A 24,584-nucleotide genomic window follows, 5' to 3' on the forward strand; every position below is an offset into this window, starting at 1 on the left:
TTGCCATCTTCTCATCTACCACTACCTCCTCCTGCTCTCTGTTTCAGGGAGTTGCACCTCCAATACCCAATCACAGTTCTGTAATGATCAGAACCCATTGGCAGGAGGGTTCTTTACCACTAGCACCACCTGGGAAGCCCACCAAGACCTATCAATTCCATCTCTCTCTCTCTCTCTTGCTCTCTCCCTTTCTCATTCTTTTTCCCTCTCTTCCTCTCCCCTCCCTTCACCCTCTGAAATCTGGCTATTTCTCTCCATCTTCACTGCCAACACCATATGCAAGCCACCATCATCAGTTGCATGGATTATCACAATGCCTTCATAACTTTTTTCTTTACCTCTAGTCTTCTCCCACTTAGGTCCGTTCTTCATATTGCTGCCAGATTCATCTTGGTAAATATCAAAACATTAAACCTCTCAGTGGTTTCCTGCTGTATTAGAGAAAATTCAAAACTTTTTAACACAGACTCTAGACACTTAGCATCAGGAGATTCTGAGATGGTCTGGGTTTAAACCTTGGATCTGACAGTCACAAGCTGGGTATACTTGGGCTTTTTGGTTAACCTCACTGAGCTTCTGCATCCTTATCTGTAGAAGGAAAATAATAATGATTATAATGATAATAGTAATATTAAAATAACAAAAGTTTCATAATGTTGTGAGGATTTAATAAAATTGTACATAAATAAAGCACTTTAGAATGTTTCCTGCCTCATAATTAAATAAATGACTGCTATTTTTTTATTATTATTATTCAACAAATATTTTTTTTGAATTTTTACTGTGTGACAGAAAAAAATAGTAGGTAATGGCTATGCTATTTTGAACAAAATAGACAAGGTTTGGACCCTCAGGGGGACTAATTTACAATCTAGCCACATTTCTTACCTCTTACAAACTTACACTGTAAACTGTACTACTGTAGTCTCATTAGATGCTGTTTTTCTCATGCTGTTTTTCTCTCCTCTGGGCATTTTCCTATGCTCTTCCTGTTTCAGAAAATATTCTCTCCAAGTCCTCCCTCACCTGTTTAACTCTTCATCCTTCAGATCTCAATTTAAAATGTCACTTCCAAGATTTCTCTAACTAGATTAAGCCCCCCCTTTTTTTTCTAAGTCTTTTTTGAACTGGTTATAATATTGCTTTTGTTTTATATTTTGGCTTTTTGGCCCCAAAGCATGTGGGATCCTAGCTCCCCAACCAAGGATCAAACTCACCATTCTGCTTTGTAATAACAGAAAGACTATTTTGAATAAAGCTAGAATTAACACTAGCTGAATTGTTGAAAAACAGCTATCATGTAGTCTGAGTTGGTGTCATACCCTAGGTACATGCCATAGCTGCACATCATCTTGTTGAAGAGGTATTTGCATGGATTTCTCCTAAAAACAATTCATATCACAGTTCTACACACCATTCTAAGCGTAATAGGCTGTATAGCTCAGAAGAATTTCAGAAATGATTTGATACATTAGTGGGATGCCTGACCAGAACTGGTTGGCCATAGAGAGAGACACACATGGTTAGCAGTGACAAGGCTGCCAAAAGTTGGTAAGCATTCCCAGCCAAGTTCTGGTCCTCAAGTTTCCCAGCTGCAAAGATACTTCAATGCTTTGAAAGATATACTGGCATACTGCAAGTGCTTCAGTTCAAGTTCAGTTCAGTTCAGTCACTCAGTCATGTCCAACTCTTTGCGAACCACTGGACTGTAGCACACCAGGCCTGCCTGTCCACTACCAACTCCCAGAGTTTACTCAAACTCATGTTCATAGCATTGGTGAAGCCATCAAACCATCTCATCCTCTGTCATCCCCTTTTCCTCCCACCTTCAATCTTTCCCAGCATTGGGATCTTTTCAAAGGAATCAGTTCTTTACATCAGGTGGCCAAAGTACTGGAACTTCAGCTTCAACATCAGTACTTCCAAAGAATATTCAGGACTGATTTCCTTTAGGATGGACTGGTTGGGTCTCCTTGTGGTCCAAGGGACTCTTAAGAGTCTTCTCCAATACCACAGTTCAAAAGTATCAGTTCTTCGGTGCTCAGCTTTCTTTATGGTCCAACTCTCACATCTATATATGCCTACTAGGAAACCCACAGCCTTGACTAGATAGAACTTTGTTGGCAAAGTAATGTCTCTGCTTTTTAATATGATGTCTAGGTTGGTCAGAACTTTTCTTCCAAGGAGTAAGTGTCTTTTAATTTCATGGCTGCAATCACCATCTGCAGTGATTTTGGAGCCCCCCCAAAATAAATAAATAAATAAAGTCTGCCACTGGTTCCACTGTTTTCCCATCTATTTGCCATGAAGCGATGGGACCGGATGCCATGATTTTAGTTTCCTGAATGTTGAACTTTAAGCAAACATTTTCACTCCCCTCTTTCACTTTCATCAAGAGGCTTTTCAATTCTTCTCTTTCTGCGTAAGGTGGTGTCATCTGCATATCTGAGGTTATTGATATTTCTCCCGGCAATCTTGATTCCAGCTTAGGCTTCCTCCAGTCCAGCGTTTCTCATGATGTACTCTGCATATGAGTTAAATAAGCAGGGTGACAATATACAGCCTTAACCTACTCCTTTTCCTATTTGGAACCAGTCTCTTGTTCCATGTCCAGTTCTAACCATTGCTTCCTGACCTGCATACAGCTTACTCAAGAGGCAGGTCAGGTGATCTGGTATTCCCATCTCTTGAAGAATTTTCCACAGCTTGTGGTGATTCACACAGTCAAAGGCTTTGGCATAGTCAATAAACCAGAAATAGATGCTTCTCTGGAACTCTCTTGCTTTTTCGAAGAACCAGTGGATGTTGTCAATTTGATCTCTGGTTCCTCTGCCTTTTCTAAAACCAGCTTGAACATCTGGAAACCCACGGTTCAGATATTGTTGAAGCCTGGCTTGGAGAATTTTGAGCATTACTTTACTAGGAGGTGCGATGAGTGCAATTATGCGGTAGTGTGAACATTCTTTAGCATTGCCTTTCCTTGGGATTAGAATGAAAACTGACATTTCCAGTCCTCTGGCCACTGCTGAGTTTTCCAAATTTGCTAGCCTGTTGAGTGCAACACTTTCACAGCATCATCTTTTAAGATTTGAAATAGTGTAACTGCAATTCCATCACCCCCACTAGCATTGTTCCTAGTGATGCTTCCTAAGGCCCACTTGACTTCACATTCCAGGATGTCCAGCTCTAGGTGAGTGATCACACCATCATGATTGTCTGGATCATGAAGATATTTTTTTGTATAGTTCTTCTGTGTATTCTTGCCACCTCTTCTTAATATCTTCTGCTTCTGTTAGGTCCATACCATTTCTGTCCTTTATGGAGCCCATCTTTGCATGAAATGTTCCCTTGTTATCTCTAATTTTCTTGAAGAGATCTCTAGTCTTTCCCATTCTATTCTTTTCCTCTATCTCTTTGCACTGGTCACTGAGGAAAGTTTTCATCTCTCTCCTTGCTATTCTTTGGAACTCTGCATTCAAATGGGTATGTCTTTCCTTTTCTCCTTTGCTTTTCACTTCTCTTCTTTTCATGGCTATTTTTAAGGCTTCCTCAGACAGCCATTTTGCTTTTTTGCATTTCTTTTTCTTGGGGATGGTCTTGATCCCTGTCTCCTGTACAATGTCATGAACCTCCATCCATAGTTCATAAGGCACTCTGTCTATCAGATCTAGTCCCTTAAATCTATTTCCCTAGGTAAATAGCAGGGAGGGAACACAGCTCTACCCATCAACAGAAAATTGGATTAAAGATTTACTGAGCACGGACCTACCCATCAGAACAAGATCCAGTTTCTCCCTCAGTCAGTCTCTCCCATCAGGAAGCTTCCATATGCCTCTTATCATCAGAGGGCAGACAGACTGAAAATCACAATCACAGAAAACTAACCAATCTAATCACATGGACCACAGCCTTGTCTAACTCAATGACACTATGAATCATGTCATGTAGGGCCACCCAAGACAGACGAGTCATGGTGGAGAGTTCTGACAAAATGTGGTCCACTGGAGAAGGGAATGGCAAACCACTTCAGTATTCTTACCTTGAGAATCCCATGAACAGTATGAAAAGGCAAAAAGATAAGACACTGAAAGATGAACTCTCCAGGTTGGTAGGTCCCCAATATGCTACTGGAGATCAGTGGAGAAATAACTACAGGAGACAGGAATCAAGACCATCCCCAAGAAAAAGAAATGCAAAGAAAACCAAAGTGGATGTCTGAGGAAGCCTTAAAAATAGCTGTGAAAACAGGGAAGTGAAAAGCAAAGGAGAAAAGGAAAGATATTCCCATTTGAATTCAGAGTTCCAAAGAATAGCAAGGAGAGATAAGAAAGCCTTCCTCAGTGATTAATGCGAAGAAATAGAGGAAAACAACAGAATGGGAAAGACTAGAGATCTCTTCATGAAAATTAGAGATACCAAAGGAATATTTCATGCAAGATGGGCTCCATAAAGGACAGAAATGGTGAGGACCTAACAGAAGCAGAAGACACTAAGAAAAGGTGGCAACAATACACAGAAGAACTGTAAAAAAAAGATCTTCATGACCCAGATAATCACGATGGTGTGATCACTCACCTAGAGCCAGACATCCTGGAATGTGAAGTCAGGTGGGCCTTAGAAATCATCACTATGAACAAAGCTAGTGGAGGTGATAGAATTCCAGTTGATCTATTTCAAATCCTGAAATACGTTGCTGTGAAAGTGCTGCACTCAATATGCCAACAAATTTGGAAAAGTCAACAGTGGCCACAGGACTGGAAAAGGTCAGTTTTCATTCTAATCCCAAAGAAAGGCAATGCCAAAGAATGCTCAAACTACCACACAATTGCACTCATCTCACACACTAGTAAAGTAATGCTCAAAATTCTCCAAGCAGGTTTCAGCAATACATGAACCAAGAACTTCCAGATCTTCAAGCTGGATTTAGAAAAGGCAGAGGAAGCAGAGATCAAATTGACAACATCCGCTGGATTATGGAAAAGCAAGAGAGTTCTAGAAAAACATCTACTTTTGCATTATTCACTACGCCAAAGCCTTTGACTGTGTGGATCACAATAAACTGTGGAAAATTCTGAAGGAGATGGGAACACCAGATCACCTGACCTGCCTCTTGAGAAATCTGTATGCGAGTCAGGAAGCAATAGTTAGAACTTGACATGGAACAAGAGACAGGTTACAAATAGGAAAAGGAGTAGGTCAAGGCTGTGTATTGTCACCCTGCTTAATTAACTTATATGCAGAGTACATCATGAGAAATGTTGGGCTGGAGGAAACACAAGCTGGAATCAAGATTGCCCAGAGAAACATCAATAACCTCAGATATGCAGATGACACCACCTTTATGGCAGAAAGTGAAGAAGAACTAAAGAGCCTCTTGATGAGAGTGAAAGCAGAGAGTGAAAAAGTTGGCTTAAAGCTCAACATTCAGAAAACTAAGATCATGGCATCTGGTCCCATCACTTCATGGCAAATAGATGGGAAAACAGTGGAAACAATGGCTGACTTTATTTCTGGGGGCTGCAAAATAACTGCAGATGGTGACTGCAGCCATGAAATTAAAAGACGCTTACTTCTTGGAAGGAAAGTTATGACCTTCCTAGACAGCATATTAAAACAGAGACATTACATTGCCAACAAAGGTCCATCTAGTCAAGGCTATGGTTTTTCTAGTGGTCATGTGTGGATATGAGAGTTGGACTATAAAGAGGGCTGAGTGCCATAGAATTGATGCTTTTGAACTGTGGTGTTGGAGAAGACTCTTGAGAGTCCCTTGGACTGCAAGGAGATCCAACCAGTTCATCCTAAGGAGATCAGTCCTGGGTGTTCATTGGAAGGACTGATGCTGAAGCTGAAAACTCCAATACTTTGGCCACATGATGCAAAGAGATGACTCTTTTGAAAAGACCCTGATGCTGGGAAAGATTGAGGGCAGGAGGAGAAGGGGACGACAGAGGATGAGATGGTTTGATGGCGTCACCGACTCGATGGACATGGGTTTGGGTGGACTCCAGGAGTTGGTGACATACAGGGAAGTCTGGTGTGCTGCGGTTCATGGGGTCGCAAAGAGTCGGACAAGACTGAGCGACTAAACTGAACTAAACTGAACTGAACTGGACTGAACTGAACTGAAACTATGGTGGAGGTATTGAAGATAATTGCAACCTCCTTCAAAAGATACCATGTATGTACTGTCAGCATTTCAGGCTGTAATAGAGTCTTAACCAGTATTACAACTGAATCATTTTTGGTTCCAAAACCCCACTTTTCCAGAAAAAAATCTTTGCTAGAAAATCAATATACAAAATTTAAAAAAAGTTGAGTTACTCCCCCTTATTCCCTTCCTATGTGCTTGTGCTAAGTCACTTCAGTCATGTCTGACTCTTTGAAACCCTATGGAGTGTAGCCAGCCAGGCTCCTCTGTCCATGGGATTTCCCTGGCAAGAACACTGGAGTGGGTTGCCATTTCCTTCTCTAGGGAATCTTCCTGACCCAGTGATCAAACCCAAATGTCTTATGTCTCCTGTACTGACATGTGGGTTCTTTACCACTGGTGCCCCCTAGGAAGCCTTTCCCATGCCCCCAACCTAATGACCTTTGAGGGAAGAGCAGGAAGATCACTGTGCTGGCAATCAGAAAGCAGACACAGAGAATTCCAGGACAGAAACAACATAAAATAATCCAGTACAGCTGTTCACACTATTCTTGAATTCTTTTCTACAAGAACCCTCTAAACTCTATCCCCCATAGTGTTTCTGTTCTTGGAAAAATCATTTCCCCTCTGTAGACTTCAGTTTATAAACCTGTGGGAAGAGGAGTGAGATGAATGCAGTCTAAGGGCTTTTCATCATAAAAACATGATTCAGTAGTGCTAAGAACAAGTAAGAGTCCTGACCCAGAAAGGAGATGATGAAATTTGTTAAGTTTTGCATTCTTTGCAACCAGTAGTCCAAAGGAATATGATCTGAAATATCTTGTAGGACTATATAAGTAGCTTCAAGGATTCTAAAATCCCTCTGAATTTTCATGTAAAACTAGAGCATTCTTCCAGTAATGGAGCCATTGGATTTTTTGTTTGTTTTGTTATTTTATTTTGCATTCGTTTATTGCAATATTTTGCATTTTAAAGGGAAAACCCAGAGTTTTTTATAAAGTTGCTTCTTTTGGAGATGATATTACCATCCCAACTTTGGCTGTTCTAGAGTACTCTTGACTTCCTTTGAGTAGTTGAATTTGTAACAGGTTTTGTCTTTTTCCATTTTTCAATCTTTTCTGGCTCCTTCCAATAAAATCCATGTATGTTCAGTACATGAACATTCAAGTGATGCTTAAGAGGTACAAATATTTCCCAAAGTTTCTTTGCCATATAAAAAGCAGGAATAGAAGGAACATACCTCAACATAATAAAAGCTATATATGACAAACCCACAGCAAGCATCACCCTCAATGGTGAAAAATTGAAAGTTTTTTTTTAATTTTTTATTTTATTGTGATAAGAACACTTAATATGATACCCTTTTAACAGATTTTTAACTATACAAAGCAACTTTTATTAATTAAAGAACCAGCACATTGGTGATTAATTTCCTAATAAGACTGTCTCTGTAATAAAGGAGAGATAAAAGGCCTGATATTGTCATAACCTAAGTAGTGATTTACACCCCAGTCTTTTCTTCCAACTATTTTCAGAGAATACCCATATGTAAAATGTGGAGTCAAAATCTGCCTGGAACTCTTTTGGTATGTTTATTTATTACAGTAGAAATTCTGAAATCATTTATATGCACTAAAGGATTAATCAAGTGAGTAAATGTGTAGATGTTGTAGGGAGTCATGGTTCTCATTGTGGAAGAAAGAAAATACATATAAGGAATGAGAAAAGACAAAATTAGGATTGAAAGTATCAATATGATACCCTTGTAGTGATACCATATTAGCAATGAGTGTATGCAGTATCTAGATCTTGGTTTCTAAGCATCATTACCCATTAAAAGGAACTATGACTCCTTGGAGAATTGGATGATACCATTTCTTGGGATGAAAGGTACAAAATAGCTTGAAGTATCTTGCCTTGGTAGAAAGCAAGAAAGTACAAAAGAAAAAAAAAATAATAAGGGATGGCATATTTTGAAATAAATATCTTGAAATGGACCACCTCTCACTGAGTAAGTATAGCATAATTTGAGCATCAAAATTTGAAAGGTAATGGATAATAATCCATTGGATAAAACAGGTATTCATGAATCCATAGCTATAAAGTTAATTGGTATATCAGGACCCACAAAATGGAGGTTGCCCCAGTGGCCTGGTCCATATCACAAATCTAAACCTAGGTCAGTCTGCACTTACAAGAATCACCCGTCCAGGAAACTTAACACCAATCACAATCCTCCAGCTCAGCTTTAGCCAGCTTACCGTAGAACAGGACCTGCCAGCTGTATAAGGAAACCCTGACCTTTAGCCAAGCATGCCATTTTCGAATTGCCTCTTCTAATGTTCTATAAAACTCACTTTCCCAAAATCCCTCAAGAATAGTGCTGCACTGCTTGTTTGGCACTGTATTCCCCCAATCCATGGATTGATTTCCCTAGAATAAAGGATAGCAAATTCATGATTAAACTGTTTTAGTTTTGCCATTTGACAATAGTGGTAATAAACAGAAAGAGAGAGACAGACACAGAGAGGACAGAGAGGGAAACAGACAGAATGTCAGCTACCAAGTATGGAGGGAGTGGTGGATTTGGAAAAGCACTATTTTGTAACCATTATAGTAAAGATCAGTTTAGGCAACAATTACCAGTTGATGCTAAATTCAAGGTAGGGGAATGGATGACAAACAGGATATATGCATGTCTTAAAATGTCTCCCCACAATTTCTTTATTAGTTGCAATGGGAAAGTAGTAACTATACTATGAATGAAACAGATAAAATGTTGACCAATGATCAAAATTAACCTCATCAATGAAGGGCAGATAGACAACGTGTACCTCTGTCGGCACTTCCCTGAAATGGACTCAAGATTGTTTTTATAGTCTCCCTTGAACCTAATTATGAGGAAACAGTGGAGAAACTTAAATTGAAGTACATGCTATACAAAACTCAACTGCACTCTTTAAATTTCCTGAATTTGATAACTGCACTGTGCTTATATAAGAAAATCTCTTCTTTTTAGGAAAGATACAAAGAATAAATAAAAGCTTTTGAGCATTTTCTGAAATAGTTTGTCTTAAAATGCTTATATAAATGTATAAATAAAAATATATATATACATATATATATATATATAGAAAGGGAAAAAGACATGCAGAGATACAGATAAAGAGGACAGAGAGAGACTAATAAAGCAAATAAATGTAGAAAAATATTAAATATTAGTGATGGCTGAATCTGAGTAAAGGGCAATCAAGAGTTTTCTATATTGGTCTTGCAACTTTACCTTAAGCTTGATATTACTTCAAAAAAAATTTTTAATTAAAAATTGACTGCCGGGGACTTCCCTAGCAGTCCAGTGGTTAAGACTCTGTTTCCAATGCAGGGGGCACAGGTTCGATTCACAGTAAGGGAAGTAAGACCCCTGACATGCTGTGCAGCACAGCCAAAAAATAAACAAATAATTTTTAAAATTGACTGGTGCTGATGTTCATCCTAATTTCAAATGATAAATAGAATTTTTTTTAAAATTTTCTTGCCGGGCAAATTAATTTACTGGGAAATACTTTATACTCAAATGTGCTTATTTTCTTTGTAGTGAAAAGGATGACAACATGAAATATGTGAAGCACTGAACACATAACAACCCAATTAGAAGCAACTTTTTTAAAACTAGAGGAAAAAAGTTCTTACTCAGTAGTAGGATATGATGCACAGCATTTTACTCCTGCGCACACACTCAAGAATCTATTTGTATATCATGTTATTAAACTTTTTTCTCACAGAGTCACCACTGGTCAAACTTTATTAACACTTCCCTGTAAGACAGCAAACAGAGCATTGGATGGGGAGCCAAGAAGGCCTGGGCTCAAGTCCCAGCTCTGTCACTTACTAGTCATGTAGGTGTAACTGTCTAATGTCAGCTTTCCCATCTAGACAATAGGGCTAATGATATCCTGAGAGGCTCAGGAACACATAGAACTTTCTGCAAGTATACCTGCACCTGGCCTTGTCTTGAGGGGTTGGGTCTGAAGCTGATATAGTACATGTTGGACTTGGCTTGTATGTCTTTCTGTTTAATCTGAGCATCCTCTAGGGTGGAGCTTGTCTGCAGGAGCTATATATTCCTAAAAGGAATTTGACAAGCTGCTTTCAGGAGTAGTAAATCCTAGACAATCAGTTGCAATGAATTCACTAGCTTGTGCATACTATGGCCATTTTGCTTCTTGTGTCTGAAATCACTGTGTTGGTCTGGAGACTGACAACACAGGAAACAAATTTCTTTTACCCCCCAGATCTTTCTTGTGTGCTTTTGAGACCTATTTCTTTCACTTACTGACAATTGAACATTTTCCCCCCTCGTGTTAGCTCTGCTGAGCCAATCTTCCTATGAGAGAGTGAGAACTGAGTTGTATTCTGCCTTCAGCAGCAACAATTTTGTCAGTTAGACTATAACTGCTGAATCTTTATTCCTGGGACATGGTGAGATAGGGCAAGAGCTTCCAGATTGCTGACTAGCTATTTTGAGACTTGTAAATTTGTGGCACAACCGACTTGTAAACCAATGCTTGTATAAATGTATCTGATACCCAAACATAAAAATGTACCATTTTACCCATATTGTTCACATTAAAATCATAATTTTCTCTAATTCTTCTTCATCTTCTTTTCACATTTTATGCCATTCATGAAACAAGCAGGATTAACTACCAGAGAGAAGTAAAATGTAGTTGGTAAACATAGGACATACACAGCACTTTACACTTACTGTTGCTGTCTCTAGTTTGTTTTTCCAAATCTTCACTCTCAGATAATTTTCTCCATCAAAATCTTTGTCCCCAGTAGTTTTCTTTAGTTGTGCCTATAGAGTTTTATAACAGAGGAGATGACTCAGAATATCAAGTAACAAGTTGGGGAAATAAGTGCTGTGTTTCTAATTCTTATCAGTGCTTCAGGCCAGTCATCTGCAAAATGGGACTAAAGATACACATGATATATAAGTAAAAAGTCATGAGCGTGTGTTGCTGCTGCTGCTGCTAAGTCGCTTCAGTCGTGTCCGACTCTGTGTGACCCCATAGACAGCAGCCCACCAGGCTCCCCCATCCCTGGGATTCTCCAGGCAAGAACATTGGAGTGGGTTGCCATTTCCTTCTCCAGTGCATGAAAGTGAAAAGTTAAAGTGAAGTCGCTCAGTCGTGTCCGACTCTTAGCGACCCCATGGACTGCAGCCTACCAGGCTCCTCTGTCCATGGGATTTTCCAGGCAAGAGTACTGGAGTGGGGTGCCATTGCCTTCTCCTGAGCATGTGCAATTTGATATAAATTCAAAACAATAGCACATATGCCCTTTAAGATTTTTACTAGGAGGAAAACTTCTGGATTCACAAAACTCAAGGTTCAGCCTGAACTAATTAATAAATGCCAAGGACATACACCTCAAAATGCACCAAAGTTCTTAAATGATACTTTAACTCCCCAGTATGACAATTGGAAGATGTATTGGTTTTCTACTACTGCTATAACAAATTACCACTAACTTTGTGCCTTAAACAATACAGAAGTATTGTCATATTGTATAGGTCAGAAGTCTATCATGGGTCTCACTGGGCTAAAATCAAGGTATCAGCAATACCAAAATCCTTTCTGAAGATGATAGTGGATTATCTGGATGGTCCTAATGTCCTTACCATGGGAGCAATCTTGAGAGAGAGAGAGGAAGAAAGAGAGACAAAGATATGACAGAAGCAGAGGATGGAATGAAGCACTTTGAAGAAGGAGGAAGGGATCCAGGAGCCAAGGAATGTAGCTGTCCTCTAGAAGACTTTATTTTTATTTTATTGAATTATAATTGACTTACAATATGCTAATTTCATATGTACAGTAAAAGCAATTCAGAATTTTTAAAGATTATATTCCACTAAATGTTACTACAAGATAATGGCTATAATTCCCTGTGTTATACACTATATCCTGGTTGTTTATGTATTTTATACATAGTAGTTTATATCTATTAATCCCATACCACTGTCTTTCCCCTCCATCTTCCCTCTCCACACTGGAAACCAATGGTTTGTTTTCTGAAGTTTGAGTCTGTTTTTGTTCTGCTGTAAATATTCATTTGCATTACGTTTTAGATTCCACATATAAATGATATCATACAGTATTTGTCTTTCTCTCTCTGACATTTCACTAAGCATAATATTCTCTAGGTCCTTTCACAATGCAGCAATGGCCAAATTTCATTCTTTTATATGACTGAGTAATATTTCATTGTATTTGTTTATCACATCTGCTTTATCTATTCAGCTGTTGATGGACATTTGGGTTGTTTCCAAGTCTTGGCTATTGAAAATAATGCTGCAAGGAACATTATGGTGCATAGCTTTTCAAATTAGTATTTTTTGTTTTTTCTGTATATAAACCCATGAGTAGAATTGCTAGATCATATGATAGTTCTATTTTTAGTTTTTTTAGGAAACTACATACTGTTTTCCATAGTGGATACACCAGTTTAAATTCCTACCAACAGTGTATAAGAGTTTCCTGTTCTCTATACTTGCTCCAACATTTGTTATTTATAGACTTTTTGATGGTGGCCATTCTGACAGGTATGTGTGGTTTTGGTTTGTGTTTCTCTAATAATTAGTGATGCTGGACATCATTTCATGTTAGCCATCTGCGTGTCTTCTTGGGAAAAATCTTTTCTATTCAGGTCTTTTGCCCATTTTTTTTTAAATTTTTTTTTGACGAGTTTTGTGAGCTGTTTATGTTTTGACTATTAATCCCTTGTCAGTCATATAATTTGCCTATAGTTTATCTTATTTAGAAGATTGTCTTTTCATTTTGTCAGCAGTTTCCTTTACTGTACAAAGTTTTTAACTTTAATTGGGTCCCATTTGTTTATTTTGGGGTTTTTTTGTTTGTTTGTTTGTTTGTTTTTGTCTTAGGAGACAGATCCAAAAAAAATATTGCTACAATTTATGTCAAAGGGTGTTCTCCCTATGTTCTCTTCTAGGAGTTGTATGGTTTCCATCTCACATTTAGGTCTTTAATCCATTTTGAATTTATTTTTATATGGTGTGAGGAAATGTTCTAATCTCATTGTTTTAAATGTAGCTGTCCTATTTCCCTAGTACCACTTATTGAAGACATTGTATTTTCTCCATTATATATTCTTGCCTCCTTTGTTGTAGATTAATTAACCATAGGTTCGTGGTTTTCTTTCTGGGCTATTTTGTTCCATTGATCTATGTGTGCTTTTGTGCCAGTAACGTACTGTTTTGATTACTGTAGCTTTGTACTATAGTCTGAACTCTGGGAGGATAATTCCTCCTGCTTTGTACTTTATTCTCAAGATTGCTTTGGCAATTTGGGTCTTCTGTGATTCCAAATGAATTTTAGGGTTATTTGTTCTAGTTCTGTAAAAAATGTGATAAGTATTTTAATAAGGATTGTAGTAAATCCCTATTTGGGTAGTATAGATTTCTTTGAAAGTCTAGACACTTTCAAAGTATTGATTCTTTCAATCAATGAACACAGGATGTCTTTCCATTTCTCTGCATTATCTGGAACTTCCTTCATCAATGTTTTTGCTCTCTGAGAAATTCTTTATCTCTCCTTCAATTCTAAATGATAATATTGCTGCAGAGAGTATCTTAGGTTACATGGTATTCCCTTCAGGCTTTGGACTATCATGCCACACCCTCTGGCCTGCAAAATTTCTGCAGAGAAGTCAGCTGATAGCTTTATGGGGATTTCGTTACATATGACTCTTTATTTTTCTCTTGCTGCCTTTATAATTCTGTCTTTACATTTTGCCATTTTAATTATGCTATGTCTGGATGTGGGTCTGTTTGGGTTCATCTTGTTTGGAACCCTCTGTGCTTCCTGTTGAGCTTTTCTGGTAGCTCAGTTGGTAAAGAATCCACCTGCAAAGCAGGAGACCCCAGTTCAATTCCTGGGTCAGGAAAATCCCCTGGAGAAAAGACAGGCTACCCACTCCAGTATTCTTGGGCTTTCCTGGTGGGTCAGATGGTAAGGAATCCACCTGTATTGTGGGAGACCTGGGTTCTATCCCTGGGTTGAGAAAATCCCCTGAAGGAGAGCATGGCAACCCATTCTAGTATTCTTGCATGGAGAATGCCTAGACAGAGGAGCCTGGTGGGTCGCAAAGAGTCAGACATTGCAGCAACTAAGCATGCACATGCTTCCTGTACCTAGACATCTGTTTCTTTCTTCAGATTTGAGAAGTTTTCAGTCATAGTTTCCTCAGATACATTTTTGATATCCTTATAACTCTCTTCATCTAGGACCCCTATAATGCAAGTGTTGGTACACTTAATGTTATCCCAAAGATCTCTTAAATTGCTTTCATTTTTTTAAATTTGTTTTTCTTTTTGCTGTTCTGATTGGGTGATTTCCATTATTCTATATGTTCTTCTGTATGACTTAGTCTGCTATTCATTCCTTCTAGTGTGTTTTATATTTTAGCTATTAAAATATTCATTTCTGATTGGATTTTTTATATTTTCTAGTTCCTTATTTAAAATGCTCACTGTTTGCTTCAATTCTTTCCCTAATACTGTTAACATTTTTATCACGAATATTTTGAATATTTTGTCTGGCAAATTGTTTTTGTTTCATTATGTATTCTTCAGGGTTTTTCTCTTGAGAGTAGTTCGTCTGTCTTTTCATTTTGCTTCATTTTCTCTGCCTCTATGAGTTTAGGTGAGACAATTACCTACTGTCGTCTTGAAGGGGTGTTCTTATGTGGGAGCATCCCTATGCAGACTGTGTATGTCCGATGCCTTTTCTGGGAGAGCTAGATTTGATGTAGATGCAAGTCGTGTGTTTCTTCAAGATGTGTTGGCAACTATCACTTTGGTAGGAGGTGGGGCTGGAGATGGAGATGCCAGGACTGGCACCAGGTGTTAAGCAGGGCTTTCCCTATGCTTAGTAGCCATCATCACCTTATCAGAGTTGAGTCTGACTCCAAGTTGCTGAAGCAGAAGTTCTGAGAGTCAGCCCAAGCTGGCTCTACTTCCTTTAAGTGCATATTATTCCCTCTCCTCATACTTGGACCTGTGCCTCAGAAGAGGGGAGTACTGAAGCAAGTGAGAGCCACGCACACAGAGAGGCAGTGTGCTGCCAATGTAGACACTTATGTCTGTGCTCAGACAGCCTCTGATGCAAGTCTCCTTTATCCCTCACAGCTGATCACTGTCCCCAGCCTCTATCACTACTGTCCTGCCAAGAAACTTCTCTACGGGCCTGGTGAGGGCTTATGTGGACTCTTGGCATGTGCCAGCAGGTGAGCTGTGGTAGAGTGTCCACCATTAGAGATCTAGGTGGCTTCTCAGATGCTGTTTGAGAAAGTGCCAACAATCACCACCACCACCCCTACCCAGGCTCCATCCTGGGACTGGGTCACCTCTGCATCCCACAGTTGAATCTTTCCCTTGGTCATGGCCACCCCAGATGCCATGCTATGCTGTGGTACACAGTAAGAAGGGCCAAGAACATTTGCTCAGCTTGGGCTAGGGTGAGCTGCTAGGCACCTGTGGGAAACCCAGCAGCTGCTAGAGCAGACCTCTCTCTGCACTGCCCACAGGCCGAACCAGTGTGTGCATGCTCCTGATGAGTAGAGTCCAGGTTCTCCACAGTCTCTCGGTCTGTCCCAGTGGTCCTCAGACCAGTAAAAGGGGGTTTTTCTCTTCTTCATAGGACCCCAGGACTGGGAGTCCAATCTGTGGCTCATACTGCTTATTCTCCAGAGCAGGTGTCCACCTGTATAATTTCCAGTTTTCTCTGAATCCTCTCTTAGGGGCACAGGTCCTGACCCAATCACTTTTCTTCCCTTCCTACCCAAGCATGTGTGTATCTTTCTTACAGCCTTGGTTGTACAGGGGTCCTTCTGCCAGTTTCCAGTCAAGTTTTCTCTAGAAATTAATTGTTCCACATGTATTTTGATGTGTTCATGGGGAAGATGACCTCCACATCCTCTTACTCCACCATCTTGATCTCTCCTTTGCCATCTCTATTAGCTTGAAAAGGCAAAGAAGCAGATCTTCTCCTAAAGCCTTCAGAAAGAATGTAGCACTGCTGACATCTTGATTTTAGCCTGCAAGGCCTATTTTGGACTTCTGGCTTTCAGAATGGTAAGATAATAAATTTGTGTTGCTTTTAGCATTGTTTGTCATAATTTATTAAAGCTGATAGGATTCTAAAGGCCACTTGCATATCTTAACTTTTTGTGCTATCCTCCATCTTCAAAGTCAACAAAGTCAAATCTTTCTCTGACTTTTCTTCCATTATCATGTCTCTTTCTGATCTTAGCTGGGAAAGGTTCTCTGAGTTTAAGAATTCATATGATTGGATAATCCAGAATAATCTCCACATATCAAGATCCTTAATTGTTTTCACAAATGTAAAGTCTCTTTTGACATGCGTGCATGCATGCTCAGTCATGTCTGACTCTTTGCGGCCCCATGGACTGTAGCCCTCCAGGTTCTTCTGTCCATGGGATTTCACAGGCAAGAATACTAGAAGTGGGTTGCCATTTGCTACTTCAGGGGATCTTCCTGACCCAGAGATCAAACTCAAGTCTCCTACATCTCCTGCATTGGCAGGCGGATTCTTTACCAATGAGCCACCTGGGAAGCCCTTTTGACATGGAAGTTAATTTATTCACAGGTTTCAGGGATTAGGACATGGACATCTTTAGGGGGTAGGGGCATTATTCTGCCTTCTATAGAAGGCTTAAGTGCTACACCTGGTTCATCAACTCTTAGAGATGTTACTTTAAGGAAATGTTATCAACTCTCTAGATCATAGATTTCTTTATCTGTGTAATGATCATAATACTTTGCTGTGTCACAGAATTGCTCTTAGCATTAAATGAGTGAAAGCATGTGGAAGCACTTATATGCTGCAAAGGTTACATAAATACAAGGGATTGTTATTTCAGGAAAGGTAGAAGGGCAACAGTAGCAGTAATTTAAATAATGGATAATGAAGGAGATATGGGTGTCCTCTTTGTCCTGCACATCAAGCCTTATCAAGCTATTTATGGGTATACTTAGGGGTGTCCCCTGTGAACTTACAGAGTCCTCTTATAATCTTCTTACTGGACATTTTCATTTATCTCATTAATTTGGGCTGCCATACAACCACTGGAGGGTGGCATCTTATCATGATCTAGTTGCTTCTTGCCATGGTGCCCTCCATGTCCATCCCACATTGTCTTGCTGCTCTTGAAGCTATATATGTAAGAGGTGTGAAAGAGATGTTATAATTATTTCAAATGCTTCAAACGTTCATTGAGTTGAGACCACACTGTGCCCATATACTGGCCATTTTGTATCATATGTGGTCATCTGACCACCATGGTTGGTTCATTAAAGACTGGAAATAATGAAGACTTAAACTTCATTCAAGGTTATTTTCACTTGGTGTTTTTGTCAAACCAGCAAACAGGATTGGCAAGAACATATGCCAGAAGCACAAGAAAGTCAGTAGTGAATGCATGTGTGTGTGTTCAGTCGTGTCTGACTCTTTGCAACCCATGGATTGCAGCCTGCCAGGCTCCTCCATCCATAGAATTTTGCAAGCAAGAACACTGGAGTCGGTTGCCATTTCCTTCTCTAGGGGATCTTCCTGACCCAGGGATTGAACCCCCATCTCCTGCACCTCCTGCATTGGCCAGCGGATTCTTTACCACTGAGCCACCTGGGAACCCCCAGTGAATGCATCCTAGGAAAAAATAGAGATCTGCAATGTTAGAGGAGTTAAATACCATGAAGTTGCTGCCTGTTGTATGATTTTAGCCTGGGAGAGGGCCCACCTCATCACTCAAGAGGCTACCCATTACTTTTCATTAAATTCTCACTATACCACATTTAAATACTTCTGTGTCCTATTACTTACTGACTCATTAAGTCTAAAGCTTGACCACATGACATTCCATATCATGTGCCTCACAAGTCCTTTGTAAATACAAGCCTTTCTTCTTGTGCTTGCAATGCCTCTATTCAAAAAGTCTTTGGGAATAGATCAAGGAACAGACATTGAGCCCCCCTTCCCATCCCTTCTCCATCTCATCTTTGCCAACCAACTGCCCACTTACAAGACTCTCCCTGCCATTTCCTCATGGACTCATCTCACCCTTTTCATGCCTCCTCTTTTCCTTCTCCTAGGCCTCTTCCCTCCAGGTGACAAAACCCATTTAAATGGACCCTGTGGTCCTATCAGCTAATTAGATGCACTCAGCTATGTATGAATGTCAGGCTCAACTGGGACCACTGCTATTGATAAGATTATATTTGTTGTGATACACACCCAATAACAGATACAGCTATGATTGCCAAACAGTACCAGTTCACAATTCAAATAAAAGACAGATTTCTTAAAGTCAAGAAGCTTGAGATCTAATAAGCAACACAAAGAAACTAGACCTAGGCTATTTCTATACACATGAAAGCAAAATCTTTATAGAACCTCATCAGATGTAACTTTGAGCAGAACTAATTAACTGAACTCCTGAGACATGGAAAATTCTGTTTCTGTCACTGGGCAGACAATTGCTAATCAGTTTAACTGAAAGTTGAAGTCAGAACAGTTTGGAAAGGATACTGCAGCCACACATGGAGAAAAAGCTCTATAAAAGAAACATCCAAGTCCACAATCTCAATGTCATGGTCTGTGGGAAGAATCTGGAGTATGTGCACATAGTGCCTTCCCCACACATGATCTGGGGTATACTTAGAGTTCGCACATACTTCTAATCTGGTAGATTGAAATGATGGATTCAGATCAGAGACTATCACCAAAAAAGTACACAAAGAAAAGGAAAAAGCAAATATCTCTGAGTTCCTCTCCCTGAACCACTCACATGACTAAGCTGGTCTTTTAATTCTTATACTTCCTATTGAAGTGTTGTCTGAAATGTTCCTGACAAGGTGCTCCAGGGGCTGTAGAAGCCATTGAATCAGCTCCAGCACTGGAGGTAAGCAAATTGTTTCATACACACCAGGAAGTGGCAGAGAATTGCTTGCCATCTTAATGCAGCACTCAGGGGTCAAGGGACTTCATATCTGAGTTACAACGAGAGATGTGCTATGGAGGAAACTTGGTTCATGCCCAAGTTTGTACTTTAATGCTGAGGTCATTTCACTTGGGAAGAATCCAAAAATCCCAAACATTTTGTTTCCTGCAATTTTGGGTCCCAGAAGTGCCTGTTTCCACTGATTCCTTCAGCCACATTGAAGGGTTTACCTGCACTGCCCTGATTAATGAACACTGTATTTTGCTTATAGCAAAAATTAAAAAAATTGGAGCAGGGCCCAGCATGGTAACTCCTCCAGTGTTAGAAATAACATACAGAGGTGCTCATCCTAACTCAATAGAAGAACAAACAAGATGTCAAACTGTAGAGATGCAAATTACCGGTCAATTCAGTCCAACAACTGCTCAGCGACTACTCAATTGCAAGTCTTTACGACTTGTTCTTTCTAAAAGCTGTGTTGTTATAGGAGCATGAAGGGCAACCTGTCTCCTCAAGAGAAATTTCTTTCTAATTTTTTTCTAATATATAGTGTTTCTAATATACTCTGTATATTCTTGATAGTTCTTGGTAGTCTATGCTTTAAAAATCTTCACAAAATTATGTTTTTCCCCCATAAACTCTGAGATGATAGAAATAGGAGTATTTCTATCCTAAGGAAATAGGTTATTTCTTTACTCTGCCATTTCTTCCACTATTTCTATTATTGTCTAGAATGTGATATAAGCTGGAAAAGACTGCAATACTTTTGAAGTCACAGATGCCTCTCTGACCCTTTCAAAACATATGAAAATTCTCAAAAACTGAAACAAACATGTTAATCAAAATATCAGAAATGTAACCTATAGTATATATCCTAAATGTCACTGTCCCATACTGGATTGGGAGGTTGCAATCTCTTAGTAACTATATACAATATATGTATATATATGTGTATATACATATATATATATATATATATATATATACACACACATATATAAATATATACACAAATATATAGCTTTCATATACATATGGCAAATAAACCAGCATAGTTCTGATTCAAAATTCTCATCTTAAAAAAAAGAGGGGAGGCTGTATCCAGAGAAGAATGCAGTGAAATATTATTTATTAGCTGTTTTCTATTGTAAGAAAAAAAAATGACAGCAAAGAAATGTCTAAGAAAACTGTTTGAGGCAAAAAAAAAGACACCTGAATGAAGTCAGAACTTCCCCTTTGGTAGTGCTGCTTCAGCAGCCAGTTAGAAAGATGAACGCTGTTTCCAGAATATAGTAGAACTGAATTTAACCATATACCATAAAGCTTTCTGATTTCATGTAACAAGCAATCGAATATATACTGCTAGACACGATATAAAAGAGCATGTAAGGTATGTCGAGAGTATATTCAAGAAAAACTGGTGTGAGAAAAGACAATTCGTGTAAAAATAAAAAGGGGAAATGGTTCAGGCTTAGGAACATAATTTGAATGTCACAGAAACCAAAGTTGTTACCCTGGGAACAGAGGTACCATTGATAATCAAACATATTGTTTTGACTTTTCCCAGGACTCAGAAATGAACCATTAGTATGTAAAAGTTAAAAAAAAATACATGTCTGACAGACTTGCCACAATCTCATCTTCAGTTTTGCCATTAATACTGAACGTAGATTTATGAGGCAGAGAAATTAGACTTAGCAAAGCTACAGTGAATTGATTTGTAGGGAAGCTCTGTACTGGATGACTGCTGTGCCATGCTCAGTAGCTCAGTCATGTCCAGCTCTTTGCGACCCAATGGACTGTAATCCATCAGGGCTCCTCTGTCCATGGGATTTTCCAGGCAAGAATGCTGGAGTGGTTTGCCATTCCCTTCTCCAGGGGATCTTCCCGACCCAGGGGTCGAACCGAGGTCTCTTGCATCTCCTACACTGGCAGGCAGATTCTTTACCACTGAGCCACCTGGAGGGTAGAGTTAAGAGGGGTTTGGCTCTGTATTTCCTAAAGGAAACTAGAAATTGGCCACGTGGAATTTTCTAGAAGTTGCCTTCATTGTGTGACAAAAAATTGTTCTCTGTTTTAAACGCATTTAATATTTTTGAATGAATGGTAGCCTTAGAAATTAAACAGACTATTCCCCCAAATTTTTTTAAAAGGAGAATGATATTTCTCTGTCATACACCAACAACAAATACATTTTAGTCATTCAATAGGAACCATAAAATGCTCATGAAATTGCAAGGGAAAACAACAATCTTGCCAAGAACAAACAGAAAGGTAAAATGCCAAGCCTCTCTGCAATTTGTTTTTTCCCCAAGTGCTAGAAGTGTTGGCAGACATGTGTATGCAGGGCCCCGATAATAAGCAAATGAACATGTTTAACCTCTGGGCCAGATGGGCTGTATGGAAGAGTCCTGTCAGATTGTGTCATGTCTAGGGAAAGTCACATAAGATGTCAGTACAAACTAGGCTGGTATCCTTCAAATAGATTCACCAGCTTCTAGGAAATGCATTCCCATTCAATTAAGTGACTTTCTAAAAAGAAGAAGAGTAATATAATTCTCTTTGGGTGAGCTATTGTTTTGGAAAATTTATTTCATGGAAAGCAAAACTATCAAGTTAGGAAAGATTTATAGAGATAATTTAGACAAGGTTGCTCAATTTGGAAGCCCTAAACTGAGATCCAGGTAAGGGAAGTGGTTTCCTCTAGGAAATTGTGCACAAAAGCCAAGACCTACCTACCCGACCAGTGTTGAATCTACATATGCCATTTACAAAATATTACAATCAGATTTCCTGAATACCCTTCCAGATTTTCCTCCACTGGAGACTTCCTAATTCTTATTCAAAATACAAAATACTCCCTGACATTTCCACTGGAGGCATCTCATAAGAAAAGCAGAGTGAGTGTTGTAGGTGTGTGCCAAATCGCTTCAGTTGTGCCCGACTCTTTGTGACTCCACGGACTGTAGCCCACCAGCCTCCTCTGTCCAGGGGATTCTCTAGGCAAGAATACTGGAGTGGATTGCCATTTTCTTCTCTAGAGGATCTTCCCAACCCAGGGGTCGAACTCATGTCTCTTATGTCTCCTGCATTGGCAGGTGGGTACTTTACCCCTAGTGCCACCAATATTGTAGATAATAGTGATAAATACAAAAGAGGCTAAGGTCAGATAAGGGATGATTCAAATTTACCTATGACTTAAACTCAAATTAAAGCCATGTGGACCAAGATGTGTTCTTACAATTTGAGCATAAGACTGTTATCATCCCTGTTCTGTCTTGAATAAAGCATATTTTCCTAAATAGATATATTCCCATTTAATAGTCTGTGTGATTAATTAACAGAATGCTAAATTAAAGGAATTCCATCTGTAATAATATTAATTATGTCTTCATCATGGAAGAATGTCACTGGTAGTCTTATTTTAACCTATGTATTCCATTCTGCTTTCATACTCAAATGCTACTACACTAAAGGTTGGAGGAAAAACAGCCTTTCTATGGCAAGAAACAATCTTTCTTGCCATAGAAAGAGTACCTCATTCTGCCACTCACTAGTCATGCAACTTTGGACAAGATAACTTCTCTGAGTTTTAGTTTTTTTCATGTATGAAACACAGTTCACAGAAAGAGTTAAGTTGAACTCTATATGATAGTTGAACATGAGAGTTTGGGAGCGTTAAACCCTGGGTCAGGAAGATCCCCTGGAGAAGGGAATGGCTACCCACTCCAGTATTCTTGCCTAGAGAACTCCATGAACAGAGGAGCCTGGTGGGCTACAGTCCATGTGGTAGCAAAGAGTCGGACATGACTGAGCGACTAACATTTTCACTTATCTTCTATTACCAACCCGGAATTAGTTCATGTAGAATGAAATAGAATTAAAATAGAAATGCTCTTTTTCAGGTTCATAGGCAACTTTTAAACAATGGAGGAGCATAGTAGTAAAAACATGAAGAAAATAATGTAAATTTGTCCCGTTCCATAGTTGTGGGTTTACCTGTAGATAATTCTTCCTGTTTAATATTATATGTGAATTAAGTCTGTTAAGCTGGAATAACCCTCAGTGCTGTATAGAAAGCATGCATGTTAGTGGATATTAAAGGCATAAATACATAAATACACATACACATAAGTGCACATACACTTATACAGACACACACAGGGACTTGCCAAGAGAACTTAGCCAAATGCTATATTTGGTTTAAACTGTAAAGTGTTTTTTGTCTGTGCCTTTTGATTCTCTCCTTACACCCTCTATATCAGAGGCCATCCTATTTCTCAGTCAGTAATTGTTGGCCTCAAAGAACAGGAATGTATTCAGACAAGCTTAAATAGAAGGGGGGTTAATAAAAGACTGCAACCAACAACCTCATGGAAATCCAACAAAGCCCAGTCAGGAAATGAGGAACCAGAAATTTACCTGTTAAATCACTAACCATTGTTCACCCTATCTCAAAAAAGCCTCTCATCTCTGCCCTTCTGGCTCCACTCTTTCACTCTCAACTTCCTCTGCTTTCATATGGCACAATTTGACTAGAGGAGCCATTCAGATCATTTATCTGCTCACTTTCTAAGTGACTAAAACAATCATTAAAATATGTTGTATCTCAAATATTTTACATGAAAAGCATTTTATTGAAGTATAACTGACTTATTATATTAGCTTCAGGTGTACAACGTAGTGATTTGATATTTTTATACATCACAAAATGACCATCACAATAAATCTAGTTCCTATCTGTCACCATACAAATTTATTGACATATTATTGACCATATTCCCTATGCTGCATATTATATCCTCAAGAGTTGGACACAACTGAACGACTGAGTACATGGCTTATTTATTTTATTATTGGACGTTTGTGTCTCAACCTCCTTCATCTATTTTGCTCAGCCTTCTATCACTCTCCCTTCTGGCAAAGACCTATTTCTTCTCCATATCTATGACTCTGTTTCTGTTTTGTTCTGTTTGTTCATTTGTTTTGCTTTTTATTTATTTCATTTTTAATTGAAATATAGTTGCTTTACAATATTGTGAGTTACAAGTATACAATGTAGTGATTCACAGCCTTTAAAGGTTATACTCCACTTATAGTTATTATAAATATTGGCCATATTCCCTGTGTTGTAAAATATATCTTTGCAGCATATTTATTTTTGCTGAAAAGACAGTTGAGAGTCTTACAGGAGTTCCCTTGTACATAACTAGTTGTTTCTCTCTTTCTATTTTTAGGGTCCTCTCTTTAATTTTTGCCATTTTAATTATACTGTGTCTTGATGTGGACCTCTTTGGATTCATCTTATTTGGAGCTCTGTATTCCCTTGACCAGGATGCCTCGTTCTTTTCCCAGGCTAGGGAAGATTTTAAACTATTAATTCTTCAAATAAGTA

The sequence above is a fragment of the Cervus elaphus genome, chromosome X (assembly GCF_910594005.1).
Source record: "Cervus elaphus chromosome X, mCerEla1.1, whole genome shotgun sequence".
NCBI classification, from domain to species: domain Eukaryota; kingdom Metazoa; phylum Chordata; class Mammalia; order Artiodactyla; family Cervidae; genus Cervus; species Cervus elaphus.